Here is a 19303-nt window from a genome sequence, read left to right as displayed (position 1 = left end):
AGACTATTCTTTTAAGCCACTCAGGGTTATTTAGAAAAAAGAAAGGTAAGAGAAAAACCTGTAATTTAATTTTGACAGTTTTTTGTTTGTCAAAATTAGACTTTTAAGCCACTCAAGGTTACTTAGACAAAATGGAATCTATAGTTTACCCAATATACCACCAAATGGTTGACATTTTACTAAGTATGCATAAGTATATACCTTTAAAAGATGGGCTCATCCAGGATTTGTACCGGGGATCTCTCGCACCCTAAGCAAGAATCAACGAGCCCACTGTGCATGTCTTTTTTATGTATATTAATGAAATTGTAAGTAAAACTGTTTGTATACATTAGTGAGTATTTTAAAATACTATTAAATACTATCAGATATTAAGGACTTTAAAAGTAAATGAAGAGATGGGCTCGTCCGGGATTTGAACCCGGGACCTCTCGCACCCAAAGCGAGAATCATACCCCTAGACCAACGAGCCATCTGCCCAAGGTCTTCTCATTCAGATTTTACCATTTTTAAAGTAAAACTCAAATTATTTAATAAAAAAATGCAATAAGCTGGAAAAAAAGATGTTACATTTTAAAAATACCATAACTATTTAAAAAAATTATTTGTAGCATAGCTAAAATGTTTCCTTAAGGTAAATTTTTGGTCCAAGTATGCATATTTGGAATTTTCAGTGCCAAGATTTATGGGTTCCTATAGAGTTTTAACTTTTCTGATAGCTGGAACCTAAGACTTGTCTCATACTGTGTGCAACTTAAGCATACAGACCAAGAAGAAAGAAAAAAACAAAAACCTGCAATTAATTGTTGACCTTTTTGTTTGTCAAAAAGAGACTATTCTTTTAAGCCACTCATTGTTTCTTAGAAAAAAGCATGGTAAGAGAAAAACCTGTAATTTCATTTTGACTGTTTTTTATTTGTCAAAATGAGACTTCTTTGCAGCCACTCAAAGTTACTTAGACAAAATGGAATCTACAGTTTACCCAATATACCACCAAATGGTTGACAGTTTACTAAATATGCATAAGTATATACTTTTTTTTATGGATTGGCAAAAGAAAAATTCACTTGATGCTTTTGACTCAGGCAATTGACATCAATCAGATAATGGAACCATGGGATTTAAAAGAACCTGAGAAGATGGGCTCGTCTGCGATTTAATCCCAGGACCTCTCACACCCTAAGCGAGAATCATACCCCTATACCAACGAGCCTACTGTTCATGTATTTTCATGTATACTAATGAAATTGGAAGTGAAACTGTTGGAATACATTAGTATTTTAAAATACTATCAGATAATTGAACTAAGCACTTTTAAAGAACCTGAGAAAACAGGCTCATCCAGGATATGAACCTGGCACCTTTTGCACCCGAAGCAAGAATCATACACCCAGACCAACAAGCCACTAGCCAAATAATTTCTTATTCAGTTTTTACCATTTTTAAAGTAAAACTCAAATTATTTAAGAAAAAATGCAAATAGCTGGAGAAAACACAATTTCATTTAATGAAGATAAAACATTTTAAAAATAACATAACAACTTAAAACAAAAAATGTGTATGTAGCATTGCAAAAATAATAACTTAAGGTTACTTGTTATCCAAGTATGTATATTAGAAATGTGCAGTGCCAATATTTAGAGGTCCCAATAGAGTTTGGACTTTTTTTGATAGTTGGAACCTAAGACTTGTCACCTACTGTGTGCAACTCAAGCATGCAGACCCAGAAGAAAGACAAAATAAACACCTGCAATTTATTGTTGATCTTTTTGTTAGTCATAATGAGACTATTCTTTTAAGCCACTCAGGGTTATTTAGAAAAAAGAAAGGTAAGAGAAAAACCTGTAATTTAATTTTGACAGTTTTTTGTTTGTCAAAATTAGACTTTTAAGCCACTCAAGGTTACTTAGACAAAATGGAATCTATAGTTTACCCAATATACCACCAAATGGTTGACATTTTACTAAGTATGCATAAGTATATACCTTTAAAAGATGGGCTCATCCAGGATTTGTACCGGGGATCTCTCGCACCCTAAGCAAGAATCAACGAGCCCACTGTGCATGTCTTTTTTATGTATATTAATGAAATTGTAAGTAAAACTGTTTGTATACATTAGTGAGTATTTTAAAATACTATTAAATACTATCAGATATTAAGGACTTTAAAAGTACATGAAGAGATGGGCTCGTCCGGGATTTGAACCCGGGACCTCTCGCACCCAAAGTGAGAATCATACCCCTAGACCAACGAGCCATCTGCCCAAGGTCTTCTCATTCAGATTTTACCATTTTTAAAGTAAAACTCAAATTATTTAATAAAAAAATGCAATAAGCTGGAAAAAAAGATGTTACATTTTAAAAATACCATAACAATTTAAAAAAATTATTTGTAACATAGCTAAAATGTTTCCTTAAGGTAAATTTTTGGTCCAAGTATGCATATTTGGAATTTTCAGTGCCAAGATTTATGGGTTCCTATAGAGTTTTAACTTTTCTGATAGCTGGAACCTAAGACTTGTCTCATACTGTGTACAACATAAGCATACAGACCAAGAAGAAAGAAAAAAACAAAAACCTGCAATTAATTGTTGACCTTTTTGTTTGTCAAAAAGAGACTATTCTTTTAAGCCACTCATTGTTTCTTAGAAAAAAGCATGGTAAGAGAAAAACCTGTAATTTCATTTTGACTGTTTTTTATTTGTCAAAATGAGACTTCTTTGCAGCCACTCAAAGTTACTTAGACAAAATGGAATCTACAGTTTACCCAATATACCACCAAATGGTTGACAGTTTACTAAATATGCATAAGTATATACTTTTTTTATGGATTGGCAAAATAAAAATTCACTTGATGCTTTTGATTTAGGCAATTGACATCAATCAGATAATGGAACCATGGGATTTAAAAGAACCTGAGAAGATGGGCTCGTCTGCGATTTAATCCCAGGACCTCTCGCACCCTAAGCGAGAATCATACCCCTATACCAACGAGCCTACTGTTCATGTATTTTCATGTATACTAATGAAATTGGAAGTGAAACTGTTGGAATACATTAGTATTTTAAAATACTATCAGATAATTGAACTAAGCACTTTTAAAGAACCTGAGAAAACAGGCTCATCCAGGATATGAACCTGGCACCTTTTGCACCTGAAGCAAGAATCATACACCCAGACCAACAAGCCACTAGCCAAATAATTTCTTATTCAGTTTTTACCTTTTTTAAAGTAAAACTCAAATTATTTAAGAAAAAATGCAAATAGCTGGAGAAAACACAATTTCATTTAATGAAGATAAAACATTTTAAAAATAACATAACAACTTAAAACAAAAAATGTGTATGTAGCATTGCAAAAATAATAACTTAAGGTTACTTGTTATCCAAGTATGTATATTAGAAATGTGCAGTGCCAATATTTAGAGGTCCCAATAGAGTTTGGACTTTTTTTGATAGTTGGAACCTAAGACTTGTCACATACTGTGTGCAACTCAAGCATGCAGACCCAGAAGAAAGACAAAATAAACACCTGCAATTTATTGTTGATCTTTTTGTTAGTCATAATGAGACTATTCTTTTAAGCCACTCAGGGTTATTTAGAAAAAAGAAAGGTAAGAGAAAAACCTGTAATTTAATTTTGACAGTTTTTTGTTTGTCAAAATTAGACTTTTAAGCCACTCAAGGTTACTTAGACAAAATGGAATCTATAGTTTACCCAATATACCACCAAATGGTTGACATTTTACTAAGTATGCATAAGTATATACCTTTAAAAGATGGGCTCATCCGGGATTTGTACCGGGGATCTCTCGCACCCTAAGCAAGAATCAACGAGCCCACTGTGCATGTCTTTTTTATGTATATTAATGAAATTGTAAGTAAAACTGTTTGTATACATTAGTGAGTATTTTAAAATACTATTAAATACTATCAGATATTAAGGACTTTAAAAGTACATGAAGAGATGGGCTCGTCCAGGATTTGAACCCGGGACCTCTCGCACCCAAAGCGAGAATCATACCCCTAGACCAACGAGCCATCTGCCCAAGGTCTTCTCATTCAGATTTTACCATTTTTAAAGTAAAACTCAAATTATTTAATAAAAAAATGCAATAAGCTGGAAAAAAAGATGTTACATTTTAAAAATACCATAACAATTTAAAAAAATTATTTGTAGCATAGCTAAAATGTTTCCTTAAGGTAAATTTTTGGTCCAAGTATGCATATTTGGAAATTTCAGTGCCAAGATTTATGGGTTCCTATAGAGTTTTAACTTTTCTGATAGCTGGAACCTAAGACTTGTCTCATACTGTGTGCAACTTAAGCATACAGACCAAGAAGAAAGAAAAAAACAAAAACCTGCAATTAATTGTTGACCTTTTTGTTTGTCAAAAAGAGACTATTCTTTTAAGCCACTCATTGTTTCTTAGAAAAAAGCATGGTAAGAGAAAAACCTGTAATTTCATTTTGACTTTTTTATTTGTCAAAATGAGACTTCTTTGCAGCCACTCAAAGTTACTTAGACAAAATGGAATCTACAGTTTACCCAATATACCACCAAATGGTTGACAGTTTACTAAATATGCATAAGTATATACTTTTTTTATGGATTGGCAAAAGAAAAATTCACTTGATGCTTTTGACTCAGGCAATTGACATCAATCAGATAATGGAACCATGGGATTTAAAAGAACCTGAGAAGATGGGCTCGTCTGCGATTTAATCCCAGGACCTCTCACACCCTAAGCGAGAATCATACCCCTATACCAACGAGCCTACTGTTCATGTATTTTCATGTATACTAATGAAATTGGAAGTGAAACTGTTGGAATACATTAGTATTTTAAAATACTATCAGATAATTGAACTAAGCACTTTTAAAGAACCTGAGAAAACAGGCTCATCCAGGATATGAACCTGGCACCTTTTGCACCTGAAGCAAGAATCATACACCCAGACCAACAAGCCACTAGCCAAATAATTTCTTATTCAGTTTTTACCATTTTTAAAGTAAAACTCAAATTATTTAAGAAAAAATGCAAATAGCTGGAGAAAACACAATTTCATTTAATGAAGATAAAACATTTTAAAAATAACATAACAACTTAAAACAAAAAATGTGTATGTAGCATTGCAAAAATAATAACTTAAGGTTACTTGTTATCCAAGTATGTATATTAGAAATGTGCAGTGCCAATATTTAGAGGTCCCAATAGAGTTTGGACTTTTTTTGATAGTTGGAACCTAAGACTTGTCACATACTGTGTGCAACTCAAGCATGCAGACCCAGAAGAAAGACAAAATAAACACCTGCAATTTATTGTTGATCTTTTTGTTAGTCATAATGAGACTATTCTTTTAAGCCACTCAGGGTTATTTAGAAAAAAGAAAGGTAAGAGAAAAACCTGTAATTTAATTTTGACAGTTTTTTGTTTGTCAAAATTAGACTTTTAAGCCACTCAAGGTTACTTAGACAAAATGGAATCTATAGTTTACCCAATATACCACCAAATGGTTGACATTTTACTAAGTATGCATAAGTATATACCTTTAAAAGATGGGCTCATCCAGGATTTGTACCGGGGATCTCTCGCACCCTAAGCAAGAATCAACGAGCCCACTGTGCATGTCTTTTTTATGTATATTAATGAAATTGTAAGTAAAACTGTTTGTATACATTAGTGAGTATTTTAAAATACTATTAAATACTATCAGATATTAAGGACTTTAAAAGTACATGAAGAGATGGCCTCGTCCGGGATTTGAACCCGGGACCTCTCGCACCCAAAGTGAGAATCATACCCCTAGACCAACGAGCCATCTGCCCAAGGTCTTCTCGTTCAGATTTTACCATTTTTAAAGAAAAACTCAAATTATTTAATAAAAAAATGCAATAAGCTGGAAAAAAAGATGTTACATTTTAAAAATACCATAACAATTTAAAAAAAATATTTGTAGCATAGCTAAAATGTTTCCTTAAGGTAAATTTTTGGTCCAAGTATGCATATTTGGAATTTTCAGTGCCAAGATTTATGGGTTCCTATAGAGTTTTAACTTTTCTGATAGCTGGAACCTAAGACTTGTCTCATACTGTGTGCAACTTAAGCATACAGACCAAGAAGAAAGAAAAAAACAAAAACCTGCAATTAATTGTTGACCTTTTTGTTTGTCAAAAAGAGACTATTCTTTTAAGCCACTCATTGTTTCTTAGAAAAAAGCATGGTAAGAGAAAAACCTGTAATTTCATTTTGACTGTTTTTTATTTGTCAAAATGAGACTTCTTTGCAGCCACTCAAAGTTACTTAGACAAAATGGAATCTACAGTTTACCCAATATACCACCAAATGGTTGACAGTTTACTAAATATGCATAAGTATATACTTTTTTATGGATTGGCAAAAGAAAAATTCACTTGATGCTTTTGATTTAGGCAATTGACATCAATCAGATAATGGAACCATGGGATTTAAAAGAACCTGAGAAGATGGGCTCGTCTGCGATTTAATCCCAGGACCTCTCGCACCCTAAGCGAGAATCATACCCCTATACCAACGAGCCTACTGTTCATGTATTTTCATGTATACTAATGAAATTGGAAGTGAAACTGTTGGAATACATTAGTATTTTAAAATACTATCAGATAATTGAACTAAGCACTTTTAAAGAACCTGAGAAAACAGGCTCATCCAGGATATGAACCTGGCACCTTTTGCACCCGAAGCAAGAATCATACACCCAGACCAACAAGCCACTAGCCAAATAATTTCTTATTCAGTTTTTACCATTTTTAAAGTAAAACTCAAATTATTTAAGAAAAAATGCAAATAGCTGGAGAAAACACAATTTCATTTAATGAAGATAAAACATTTTAAAAATAACATAACAACTTAAAACAAAAAATGTGTATGTAGCATTGCAAACATAATAACTTAAGGTTACTTGTTATCCAAGTATGTATATTAGAAATGTGCAGTGCCAATATTTAGAGGTCCCAATAGAGTTTGGACTTTTTTTGATAGTTGGAACCTAAGACTTGTCACATACTGTGTGCAACTCAAGCATGCAGACCCAGAAGAAAGACAAAATAAACACCTGCAATTTATTGTTGATCTTTTTGTTAGTCATAATGAGACTATTCTTTTAAGCCACTCAGGGTTATTTAGAAAAAAGAAAGGTAAGAGAAAAACCTGTAATTTAATTTTGACAGTTTTTTGTTTGTCAAAATTAGACTTTTAAGCCACTCAAGGTTACTTAGACAAAATGGAATCTATAGTTTACCCAATATACCACCAAATGGTTGACATTTTACTAAGTATGCATAAGTATATACCTTTAAAAGATGGGCTCATCCAGGATTTGTACCGGGGATCTCTCGCACCCTAAGCAAGAATCAACGAGCCCACTGTGCATGTCTTTTTTATGTATATTAATGAAATTGTAAGTAAAACTGTTTGTATACATTAGTGAGTATTTTAAAATACTATTAAATACTATCAGATATTAAGGACTTTAAAAGTAAATGAAGAGATGGGCTCGTCCGGGATTTGAACCCGGGACCTCTCGCACCCAAAGCGAGAATCATACCCCTAGACCAACGAGCCATCTGCCCAAGGTCTTCTCATTCAGATTTTACCATTTTTAAAGTAAAACTCAAATTATTTAATAAAAAAATGCAATAAGCTGGAAAAAAAGATGTTACATTTTAAAAATACCATAACTATTTAAAAAAATTATTTGTAGCATAGCTAAAATGTTTCCTTAAGGTAAATTTTTGGTCCAAGTATGCATATTTGGAATTTTCAGTGCCAAGATTTATGGGTTCCTATAGAGTTTTAACTTTTCTGATAGCTGGAACCTAAGACTTGTCTCATACTGTGTGCAACTTAAGCATACAGACCAAGAAGAAAGAAAAAAACAAAAACCTGCAATTAATTGTTGACCTTTTTGTTTGTCAAAAAGAGACTATTCTTTTAAGCCACTCATTGTTTCTTAGAAAAAAGCATGGTAAGAGAAAAACCTGTAATTTCATTTTGACTGTTTTTTATTTGTCAAAATGAGACTTCTTTGCAGCCACTCAAAGTTACTTAGACAAAATGGAATCTACAGTTTACCCAATATACCACCAAATGGTTGACAGTTTACTAAATATGCATAAGTATATACTTTTTTATGGATTGGCAAAAGAAAAATTCACTTGATGCTTTTGATTTAGGCAATTGACATCAATCAGATAATGGAACCATGGGATTTAAAAGAACCTGAGAAGATGGGCTCGTCTGCGATTTAATCCCAGGACCTCTCGCACCCTAAGCGAGAATCATACCCCTATACCAACGAGCCTACTGTTCATGTATTTTCATGTATACTAATGAAATTGGAAGTGAAACTGTTGGAATACATTAGTATTTTAAAATACTATCAGATAATTGAACTAAGCACTTTTAAAGAACCTGAGAAAACAGGCTCATCCAGGATATGAACCTGGCACCTTTTGCACCCGAAGCAAGAATCATACACCCAGACCAACAAGCCACTAGCCAAATAATTTCTTATTCAGTTTTTACCATTTTTAAAGTAAAACTCAAATTATTTAAGAAAAAATGCAAATAGCTGGAGAAAACACAATTTCATTTAATGAAGATAAAACATTTTAAAAATAACATAACAACTTAAAACAAAAAATGTGTATGTAGCATTGCAAACATAATAACTTAAGGTTACTTGTTATCCAAGTATGTATATTAGAAATGTGCAGTGCCAATATTTAGAGGTCCCAATAGAGTTTGGACTTTTTTTGATAGTTGGAACCTAAGACTTGTCACATACTGTGTGCAACTCAAGCATGCAGACCCAGAAGAAAGACAAAATAAACACCTGCAATTTATTGTTGATCTTTTTGTTAGTCATAATGAGACTATTCTTTTAAGCCACTCAGGGTTATTTAGAAAAAAGAAAGGTAAGAGAAAAACCTGTAATTTAATTTTGACAGTTTTTTGTTTGTCAAAATTAGACTTTTAAGCCACTCAAGGTTACTTAGACAAAATGGAATCTATAGTTTACCCAATATACCACCAAATGGTTGACATTTTACTAAGTATGCATAAGTATATACCTTTAAAAGATGGGCTCATCCAGGATTTGTACCGGGGATCTCTCGCACCCTAAGCAAGAATCAACGAGCCCACTGTGCATGTCTTTTTTATGTATATTAATGAAATTGTAAGTAAAACTGTTTGTATACATTAGTGAGTATTTTAAAATACTATTAAATACTATCAGATATTAAGGACTTTAAAAGTAAATGAAGAGATGGGCTCGTCCGGGATTTGAACCCGGGACCTCTCGCACCCAAAGCGAGAATCATACCCCTAGACCAACGAGCCATCTGCCCAAGGTCTTCTCATTCAGATTTTACCATTTTTAAAGTAAAACTCAAATTATTTAATAAAAAAATGCAATAAGCTGGAAAAAAAGATGTTACATTTTAAAAATACCATAACTATTTAAAAAAATTATTTGTAGCATAGCTAAAATGTTTCCTTAAGGTAAATTTTTGGTCCAAGTATGCATATTTGGAATTTTCAGTGCCAAGATTTATGGGTTCCTATAGAGTTTTAACTTTTCTGATAGCTGGAACCTAAGACTTGTCTCATACTGTGTGCAACTTAAGCATACAGACCAAGAAGAAAGAAAAAAACAAAAACCTGCAATTAATTGTTGACCTTTTTGTTTGTCAAAAAGAGACTATTCTTTTAAGCCACTCATTGTTTCTTAGAAAAAAGCATGGTAAGAGAAAAACCTGTAATTTCATTTTGACTGTTTTTTATTTGTCAAAATGAGACTTCTTTGCAGCCACTCAAAGTTACTTAGACAAAATGGAATCTACAGTTTACCCAATATACCACCAAATGGTTGACAGTTTACTAAATATGCATAAGTATATACTTTTTTTTATGGATTGGCAAAAGAAAAATTCACTTGATGCTTTTGACTCAGGCAATTGACATCAATCAGATAATGGAACCATGGGATTTAAAAGAACCTGAGAAGATGGGCTCGTCTGCGATTTAATCCCAGGACCTCTCACACCCTAAGCGAGAATCATACCCCTATACCAACGAGCCTACTGTTCATGTATTTTCATGTATACTAATGAAATTGGAAGTGAAACTGTTGGAATACATTAGTATTTTAAAATACTATCAGATAATTGAACTAAGCACTTTTAAAGAACCTGAGAAAACAGGCTCATCCAGGATATGAACCTGGCACCTTTTGCACCCGAAGCAAGAATCATACACCCAGACCAACAAGCCACTAGCCAAATAATTTCTTATTCAGTTTTTACCATTTTTAAAGTAAAACTCAAATTATTTAAGAAAAAATGCAAATAGCTGGAGAAAACACAATTTCATTTAATGAAGATAAAACATTTTAAAAATAACATAACAACTTAAAACAAAAAATGTGTATGTAGCATTGCAAAAATAATAACTTAAGGTTACTTGTTATCCAAGTATGTATATTAGAAATGTGCAGTGCCAATATTTAGAGGTCCCAATAGAGTTTGGACTTTTTTTGATAGTTGGAACCTAAGACTTGTCACCTACTGTGTGCAACTCAAGCATGCAGACCCAGAAGAAAGACAAAATAAACACCTGCAATTTATTGTTGATCTTTTTGTTAGTCATAATGAGACTATTCTTTTAAGCCACTCAGGGTTATTTAGAAAAAAGAAAGGTAAGAGAAAAACCTGTAATTTAATTTTGACAGTTTTTTGTTTGTCAAAATTAGACTTTTAAGCCACTCAAGGTTACTTAGACAAAATGGAATCTATAGTTTACCCAATATACCACCAAATGGTTGACATTTTACTAAGTATGCATAAGTATATACCTTTAAAAGATGGGCTCATCCAGGATTTGTACCGGGGATCTCTCGCACCCTAAGCAAGAATCAACGAGCCCACTGTGCATGTCTTTTTTATGTATATTAATGAAATTGTAAGTAAAACTGTTTGTATACATTAGTGAGTATTTTAAAATACTATTAAATACTATCAGATATTAAGGACTTTAAAAGTACATGAAGAGATGGGCTCGTCCGGGATTTGAACCCGGGACCTCTCGCACCCAAAGTGAGAATCATACCCCTAGACCAACGAGCCATCTGCCCAAGGTCTTCTCATTCAGATTTTACCATTTTTAAAGTAAAACTCAAATTATTTAATAAAAAAATGCAATAAGCTGGAAAAAAAGATGTTACATTTTAAAAATACCATAACAATTTAAAAAAATTATTTGTAGCATAGCTAAAATGTTTCCTTAAGGTAAATTTTTGGTCCAAGTATGCATATTTGGAATTTTCAGTGCCAAGATTTATGGGTTCCTATAGAGTTTTAACTTTTCTGATAGCTGGAACCTAAGACTTGTCTCATACTGTGTACAACATAAGCATACAGACCAAGAAGAAAGAAAAAAACAAAAACCTGCAATTAATTGTTGACCTTTTTGTTTGTCAAAAAGAGACTATTCTTTTAAGCCACTCATTGTTTCTTAGAAAAAAGCATGGTAAGAGAAAAACCTGTAATTTCATTTTTACTGTTTTTTATTTGTCAAAATGAGACTTCTTTGCAGCCACTCAAAGTTACTTAGACAAAATGGAATCTACAGTTTACCCAATATACCACCAAATGGTTGACAGTTTACTAAATATGCATAAGTATATACTTTTTTTATGGATTGGCAAAATAAAAATTCACTTGATGCTTTTGATTTAGGCAATTGACATCAATCAGATAATGGAACCATGGGATTTAAAAGAACCTGAGAAGATGGGCTCGTCTGCGATTTAATCCCAGGACCTCTCGCACCCTAAGCGAGAATCATACCCCTATACCAACGAGCCTACTGTTCATGTATTTTCATGTATACTAATGAAATTGGAAGTGAAACTGTTGGAATACATTAGTATTTTAAAATACTATCAGATAATTGAACTAAGCACTTTTAAAGAACCTGAGAAAACAGGCTCATCCAGGATATGAACCTGGCACCTTTTGCACCCGAAGCAAGAATCATACACCCAGACCAACAAGCCACTAGCCAAATAATTTCTTATTCAGTTTTTACCATTTTTAAAGTAAAACTCAAATTATTTAAGAAAAAATGCAAATAGCTGGAGAAAACACAATTTCATTTAATGAAGATAAAACATTTTAAAAATAACATAACAACTTAAAACAAAAAATGTGTATGTAGCATTGCAAAAATAATAACTTAAGGTTACTTGTTATCCAAGTATGTATATTAGAAATGTGCAGTGCCAATATTTAGAGGTCCCAATAGAGTTTGGACTTTTTTTGATAGTTGGAACCTAAGACTTGTCACATACTGTGTGCAACTCAAGCATGCAGACCCAGAAGAAAGACAAAATAAACACCTGCAATTTATTGTTGATCTTTTTGTTAGTCATAATGAGACTATTCTTTTAAGCCACTCAGGGTTATTTAGAAAAAAGAAAGGTAAGAGAAAAACCTGTAATTTAATTTTGACAGTTTTTTGTTTGTCAAAATTAGACTTTTAAGCCACTCAAGGTTACTAAGACAAAATGGAATCTATAGTTTACCCAATATACCACCAAATGGTTGACATTTTACTAAGTATGCATAAGTATATACCTTTAAAAGATGGGCTCATCCGGGTTTGTACCGGGGATCTCTCGCACCCTAAGCAAGAATCAACGAGCCCACTGTGCATGTCTTTTTTATGTATATTAATGAAATTGTAAGTAAAACTGTTTGTATACATTAGTGAGTATTTTAAAATACTATTAAATACTATCAGATATTAAGGACTTTAAAAGTACATGAAGAGATGGGCTCGTCCAGGATTTGAACCCGGGACCTCTCGCACCCAAAGCGAGAATCATACCCCTAGACCAACGAGCCATCTGCCCAAGGTCTTCTCATTCAGATTTTACCATTTTTAAAGTAAAACTCAAATTATTTAATAAAAAAATGCAATAAGCTGGAAAAAAAGATGTAACATTTTAAAAATACCATAACAATTTAAAAAAATTATTTGTAGCATAGCTAAAATGTTTCCTTAAGGTAAATTTTTGGTCCAAGTATGCATATTTGGAAATTTCAGTGCCAAGATTTATGGGTTCCTATAGAGTTTTAACTTTTCTGATAGCTGGAACCTAAGACTTATCTCATACTGTGTGCAACTTAAGCATACAGACCAAGAAGAAAGAAAAAAACAAAAACCTGCAATTAATTGTTGACCTTTTTGTTTGTCAAAAAGAGACTATTCTTTTAAGCCACTCATTGTTTCTTAGAAAAAAGCATGGTAAGAGAAAAACCTGTAATTTCATTTTGACTGTTTTTTATTTGTCAAAATTAGACTTCTTTGCAGCCACTCAAAGTTACTTAGACAAAATGGAATCTACAGTTTACCCAATATACCACCAAATGGTTGACAGTTTACTAAATATGCATAAGTATATACTTTTTTATGGATTGGCAAAAGAAAAATTCACTTGATGCTTTTGATTTAGGCAATTGACATCAATCAGATAATGGAACCATGGGATTTAAAAGAACCTGAGAAGATGGGCTCGTCTGCGATTTAATCCCAGGACCTCTCGCACCCTAAGCGAGAATCATACCCCTATACCAACGAGCCTACTGTTCATGTATTTTCATGTATACTAATGAAATTGGAAGTGAAACTGTTGGAATACATTAGTATTTTAAAATACTATCAGATAATTGAACTAAGCACTTTTAAAGAACCTGAGAAAACAGGCTCATCCAGGATATGAACCTGGCACCTTTTGCACCCGAAGCAAGAATCATACACCCAGACCAACAAGCCACTAGCCAAATAATTTCTTATTCAGTTTTTACCATTTTTAAAGTAAAACTCAAATTATTTAAGAAAAAATGCAAATAGCTGGAGAAAACACAATTTCATTTAATGAAGATAAAACATTTTAAAAATAACATAACAACTTAAAACAAAAAATGTGTATGTAGCATTGCAAACATAATAACTTAAGGTTACTTGTTATCCAAGTATGTATATTAGAAATGTGCAGTGCCAATATTTAGAGGTCCCAATAGAGTTTGGACTTTTTTTGATAGTTGGAACCTAAGACTTGTCACATACTGTGTGCAACTCAAGCATGCAGACCCAGAAGAAAGACAAAATAAACACCTGCAATTTATTGTTGATCTTTTTGTTAGTCATAATGAGACTATTCTTTTAAGCCACTCAGGGTTATTTAGAAAAAAGAAAGGTAAGAGAAAAACCTGTAATTTAATTTTGACAGTTTTTTGTTTGTCAAAATTAGACTTTTAAGCCACTCAAGGTTACTTAGACAAAATGGAATCTATAGTTTACCCAATATACCACCAAATGGTTGACATTTTACTAAGTATGCATAAGTATATACCTTTAAAAGATGGGCTCATCCAGGATTTGTACCGGGGATCTCTCGCACCCTAAGCAAGAATCAACGAGCCCACTGTGCATGTCTTTTTTATGTATATTAATGAAATTGTAAGTAAAACTGTTTGTATACATTAGTGAGTATTTTAAAATACTATTAAATACTATCAGATATTAAGGACTTTAAAAGTACATGAAGAGATGGGCTCGTCCGGGATTTGAACCCGGGACCTCTCGCACCCAAAGTGAGAATCATACCCCTAGACCAACGAGCCATCTGCCCAAGGTCTTCTCATTCAGATTTTACCATTTTTAAAGTAAAACTCAAATTATTTAATAAAAAAATGCAATAAGCTGGAAAAAAAGATGTTACATTTTAAAAATACCATAACAATTTAAAAAAATTATTTGTAGCATAGCTAAAATGTTTCCTTAAGGTAAATTTTTGGTCCAAGTATGCATATTTGGAATTTTCAGTGCCAAGATTTATGGGTTCCTATAGAGTTTTAACTTTTCTGATAGCTGGAACCTAAGACTTGTCTCATACTGTGTACAACATAAGCATACAGACCAAGAAGAAAGAAAAAAACAAAAACCTGCAATTAATTGTTGACCTTTTTGTTTGTCAAAAAGAGACTATTCTTTTAAGCCACTCATTGTTTCTTAGAAAAAAGCATGGTAAGAGAAAAACCTGTAATTTCATTTTGACTGTTTTTTATTTGCCAAAATGAGACTTCTTTGCAGCCACTCAAAGTTACTTAGACAAAATGGAATCTACAGTTTACCCAATATACCACCAAATGGTTGACAGTTTACTAAATATGCATAAGTATATACTTTTTTTATGGATTGGCAAAATAAAAATTCACTTGATGCTTTTGATTTAGGCAATTGACATCAATCAGATAATGGAACCATGGGATTTAAAAGAACCTGAGAAGATGGGCTCGTCTGCGATTTAATCCCAGGACCTCTCGCACCCTAAGCGAGAATCATACCCCTATACCAACGAGCCTACTGTTCATGTATTTTCATGTATACTAATGAAATTGGAAGTGAAACTGTTGGAATACATTAGTATTTTAAAATACTATCAGATAATTGAACTAAGCACTTTTAAAGAACCTGAGAAAACAGGCTCATCCAGGATATGAACCTGGCACCTTTTGCACCCGAAGCAAGAATCATACACCCAGACCAACAAGCCACTAGCCAAATAATTTCTTATTCAGTTTTTACCATTTTTAAAGTAAAACTCAAATTATTTAAGAAAAAATGCAAATAGCTGGAGAAAACACAATTTCATTTAATGAAGATAAAACATTTTAAAAATAACATAACAACTTAAAACAAAAAATGTGTATGTAGCATTGCAAAAATAATAACTTAAGGTTACTTGTTATCCAAGTATGTATATTAGAAATGTGCAGTGCCAATATTTAGAGGTCCCAATAGAGTTTGGACTTTTTTTGATAGTTGGAACCTAAGACTTGTCACATACTGTGTGCAACTCAAGCATGCAGACCCAGAAGAAAGACAAAATAAACACCTGCAATTTATTGTTGATCTTTTTGTTAGTCATAATGAGACTATTCTTTTAAGCCACTCAGGGTTATTTAGAAAAAAGAAAGGTAAGAGAAAAACCTGTAATTTAATTTTGACAGTTTTTTGTTTGTCAAAATTAGACTTTTAAGCCACTCAAGGTTACTAAGACAAAATGGAATCTATAGTTTACCCAATATACCACCAAATGGTTGACATTTTACTAAGTATGCATAAGTATATACCTTTAAAAGATGGGCTCATCCGGGATTTGTACCGGGGATCTCTCGCACCCTAAGCAAGAATCAACGAGCCCACTGTGCATGTCTTTTTTATGTATATTAATGAAATTGTAAGTAAAACTGTTTGTATACATTAGTGAGTATTTTAAAATACTATTAAATACTATCAGATATTAAGGACTTTAAAAGTACATGAAGAGATGGGCTCGTCCAGGATTTGAACCCGGGACCTCTCGCACCCAAAGCGAGAATCATACCCCTAGACCAACGAGCCATCTGCCCAAGGTCTTCTCATTCAGATTTTACCATTTTTAAAGTAAAACTCAAATTATTTAATAAAAAAATGCAATAAGCTGGAAAAAAAGATGTAACATTTTAAAAATACCATAACAATTTAAAAAAATTATTTGTAGCATAGCTAAAATGTTTCCTTAAGGTAAATTTTTGGTCCAAGTATGCATATTTGGAAATTTCAGTGCCAAGATTTATGGGTTCCTATAGAGTTTTAACTTTTCTGATAGCTGGAACCTAAGACTTGTCTCATACTGTGTGCAACTTAAGCATACAGACCAAGAAGAAAGAAAAAAACAAAAACCTGCAATTAATTGTTGACCTTTTTGTTTTTCAAAAAGAGACTATTCTTTTAAGCCACTCATTGTTTCTTAGAAAAAAGCATGGTAAGAGAAAAACCTGTAATTTCATTTTGACTTTTTTATTTGTCAAAATGAGACTTCTTTGCAGCCACTCAAAGTTACTTAGACAAAATGGAATCTACAGTTTACCCAATATACCACCAAATGGTTGACAGTTTACTAAATATGCATAAGTATATACTTTTTTTTATGGATTGGCAAAAGAAAAATTCACTTGATGCTTTTGACTCAGGCAATTGACATCAATCAGATAATGGAACCATGGGATTTAAAAGAACCTGAGAAGATGGGCTCGTCTGCGATTTAATCCCAGGACCTCTCACACCCTAAGCGAGAATCATACCCCTATACCAACGAGCCTACTGTTCATGTATTTTCATGTATACTAATGAAATTGGAAGTGAAACTGTTGGAATACATTAGTATTTTAAAATACTATCAGATAATTGAACTAAGCACTTTTAAAGAACCTGAGAAAACAGGCTCATCCAGGATATGAACCTGGCACCTTTTGCACCTGAAGCAAGAATCATACACCCAGACCAACAAGCCACTAGCCAAATAATTTCTTATTCAGTTTTTACCATTTTTAAAGTAAAACTCAAATTATTTAAGAAAAAATGCAAATAGCTGGAGAAAACACAATTTCATTTAATGAAGATAAAACATTTTAAAAATAACATAACAACTTAAAACAAAAAATGTGTATGTAGCATTGCAAAAATAATAACTTAAGGTTACTTGTTATCCAAGTATGTATATTAGAAATGTGCAGTGCCAATATTTAGAGGTCCCAATAGAGTTTGGACTTTTTTTGATAGTTGGAACCTAAGACTTGTCACATACTCTGTGCAACTCAAGCATGCAGACCCAGAAGAAAGACAAAATAAACACCTGCAATTTATTGTTGATCTTTTTGTTAGTCATAATGAGACTATTCTTTTAAGCCACTCAGGGTTATTTAGAAAAAAGAAAGGTAAGAGAAAAACCTGTAATTTAATTTTGACAGTTTTTTGTTTGTCAAAATTAGCCTTTTAAGCCACTCAAGGTTACTTAGACAAAATGGAATCTATAGTTTACCCAATATACCACCAAATGGTTGACATTTTACTAAGTATGCATAAGTATATACCTTTAATAGATGGGCTCATCCAGGATTTGTACCGGGGATCTCTCGCACCCTAAGCAAGAATCAACGAGCCCACTGTGCATGTCTTTTTTATGTATATTAATGAAATTGTAAGTAAAACTGTTTGTATACATTAGTGAGTATTTTAAAATACTATTAAATACTATCAGATATTAAGGACTTTAAAAGTACATGAAGAGATGGCCTCGTCCGGGATTTGAACCCGGGACCTCTCGCACCCAAAGCGAAAATCATACCCCTAGACCAACGAGCCATCTGCCCAAGGTCTTCTCATTCAGATTTTACCATTTTTAAAGTAAAACTCAAATTATTTAATAAAAAAATGCAATAAGCTGGAAAAAAAGATGTTACATTTTAAAAATACCATAACAATTTAAAAAAAATATTTGTAGCATAGCTAAAATGTTTCCTTAAGGTAAATTTTTGGTCCAAGTATGCATATTTGGAATTTTCAGTGCCAAGATTTATGGGTTCCTATAGAGTTTTAACTTTTCTGATAGCTGGAACCTAAGACTTGTCTCATACTGTGTGCAACTTAAGCATACAGACCAAGAAGAAAGAAAAAAACAAAAACCTGCAATTAATTGTTGTCCTTTTTGTTTGTCAAAAAGAGACTATTCTTTTAAGCCACTCATTGTTTCTTAGAAAAAAGCATGGTAAGAGAAAAACCTGTAATTTCATTTTGACTGTTTTTTATTTGTCAAAATGAGACTTCTTTGCAGCCACTCAAAGTTACTTAGACAAAATGGAATCTACAGTTTACCCAATATACCACCAAATGGTTGACAGTTTACTAAATATGCAGAAGTATATACTTTTTTTATGGATTGGCAAAAGAAAAATTCACTTGATGCTTTTGATTTAGGCAATTGACATCAATCAGATAATGGAACCATGGGATTTAAAAGAACCTGAGAAGATGGGCTCGTCTGCGATTTAATCCCAGGACCTCTCGCACCCTAAGCGAGAATCATACCCCTATACCAACGAGCCTACTGTTCATGTATTTTCATGTATACTAATGAAATTGGAAGTGAAACTGTTGGAATACATTAGTATTTTAAAATACTATCAGATAATTGAACTAAGCACTTTTAAAGAACCTGAGAAAACAGGCTCATCCAGGATATGAACCTGGCACCTTTTGCACCCGAAGCAAGAATCATACACCCAGACCAACAAGCCACTAGCCAAATAATTTCTTATTCAGTTTTTACCATTTTTAAAGTAAAACTCAAATTATTTAAGAAAAAATGCAA

At 32.7% G+C, this 19303-nt stretch overlaps 11 non-coding genes across 11 annotated transcripts; all 11 read right to left on the bottom strand.

The window, feature by feature from the left end:
* Window positions 1-400: 400 nt before the first annotated feature.
* TRNAP-UGG (transfer RNA proline (anticodon UGG)) lies at window positions 401-472 on the bottom strand. The gene has a single exon. It is a non-coding gene; the product is annotated as a tRNA-Pro (tRNA).
* A 1712-nt stretch (window positions 473-2184) lies between these two features.
* On the bottom strand, window positions 2185-2256 carry TRNAP-UGG (transfer RNA proline (anticodon UGG)). The gene has a single exon. It is a non-coding gene; the product is annotated as a tRNA-Pro (tRNA).
* A 1711-nt stretch (window positions 2257-3967) lies between these two features.
* Window positions 3968-4039, bottom strand: TRNAP-UGG (transfer RNA proline (anticodon UGG)). The gene has a single exon. It is a non-coding gene; the product is annotated as a tRNA-Pro (tRNA).
* Window positions 4040-5747: 1708 nt separating this feature from the next.
* Window positions 5748-5820, bottom strand: TRNAP-UGG (transfer RNA proline (anticodon UGG)). The gene has a single exon. It is a non-coding gene; the product is annotated as a tRNA-Pro (tRNA).
* A 1710-nt stretch (window positions 5821-7530) lies between these two features.
* Window positions 7531-7602, bottom strand: TRNAP-UGG (transfer RNA proline (anticodon UGG)). Its single transcript has one exon. It is a non-coding gene; the product is annotated as a tRNA-Pro (tRNA).
* A 1710-nt stretch (window positions 7603-9312) lies between these two features.
* TRNAP-UGG (transfer RNA proline (anticodon UGG)) lies at window positions 9313-9384 on the bottom strand. The gene has a single exon. It is a non-coding gene; the product is annotated as a tRNA-Pro (tRNA).
* A 1712-nt stretch (window positions 9385-11096) lies between these two features.
* On the bottom strand, window positions 11097-11168 carry TRNAP-UGG (transfer RNA proline (anticodon UGG)). The gene has a single exon. It is a non-coding gene; the product is annotated as a tRNA-Pro (tRNA).
* Window positions 11169-12878: 1710 nt separating this feature from the next.
* Window positions 12879-12950, bottom strand: TRNAP-UGG (transfer RNA proline (anticodon UGG)). The gene has a single exon. It is a non-coding gene; the product is annotated as a tRNA-Pro (tRNA).
* A 1710-nt stretch (window positions 12951-14660) lies between these two features.
* TRNAP-UGG (transfer RNA proline (anticodon UGG)) lies at window positions 14661-14732 on the bottom strand. The gene has a single exon. It is a non-coding gene; the product is annotated as a tRNA-Pro (tRNA).
* A 1711-nt stretch (window positions 14733-16443) lies between these two features.
* TRNAP-UGG (transfer RNA proline (anticodon UGG)) lies at window positions 16444-16515 on the bottom strand. The gene has a single exon. It is a non-coding gene; the product is annotated as a tRNA-Pro (tRNA).
* Window positions 16516-18224: 1709 nt separating this feature from the next.
* On the bottom strand, window positions 18225-18297 carry TRNAP-UGG (transfer RNA proline (anticodon UGG)). The gene has a single exon. It is a non-coding gene; the product is annotated as a tRNA-Pro (tRNA).
* Window positions 18298-19303: the final 1006 nt, after the last annotated feature.

This window comes from Pseudophryne corroboree, chromosome 3, assembly GCF_028390025.1.
Source record: "Pseudophryne corroboree isolate aPseCor3 chromosome 3, aPseCor3.hap2, whole genome shotgun sequence".
NCBI lineage: Eukaryota > Metazoa > Chordata > Amphibia > Anura > Myobatrachidae > Pseudophryne > Pseudophryne corroboree.
This window is presented reverse-complemented; position numbering and strand designations above follow the sequence as displayed.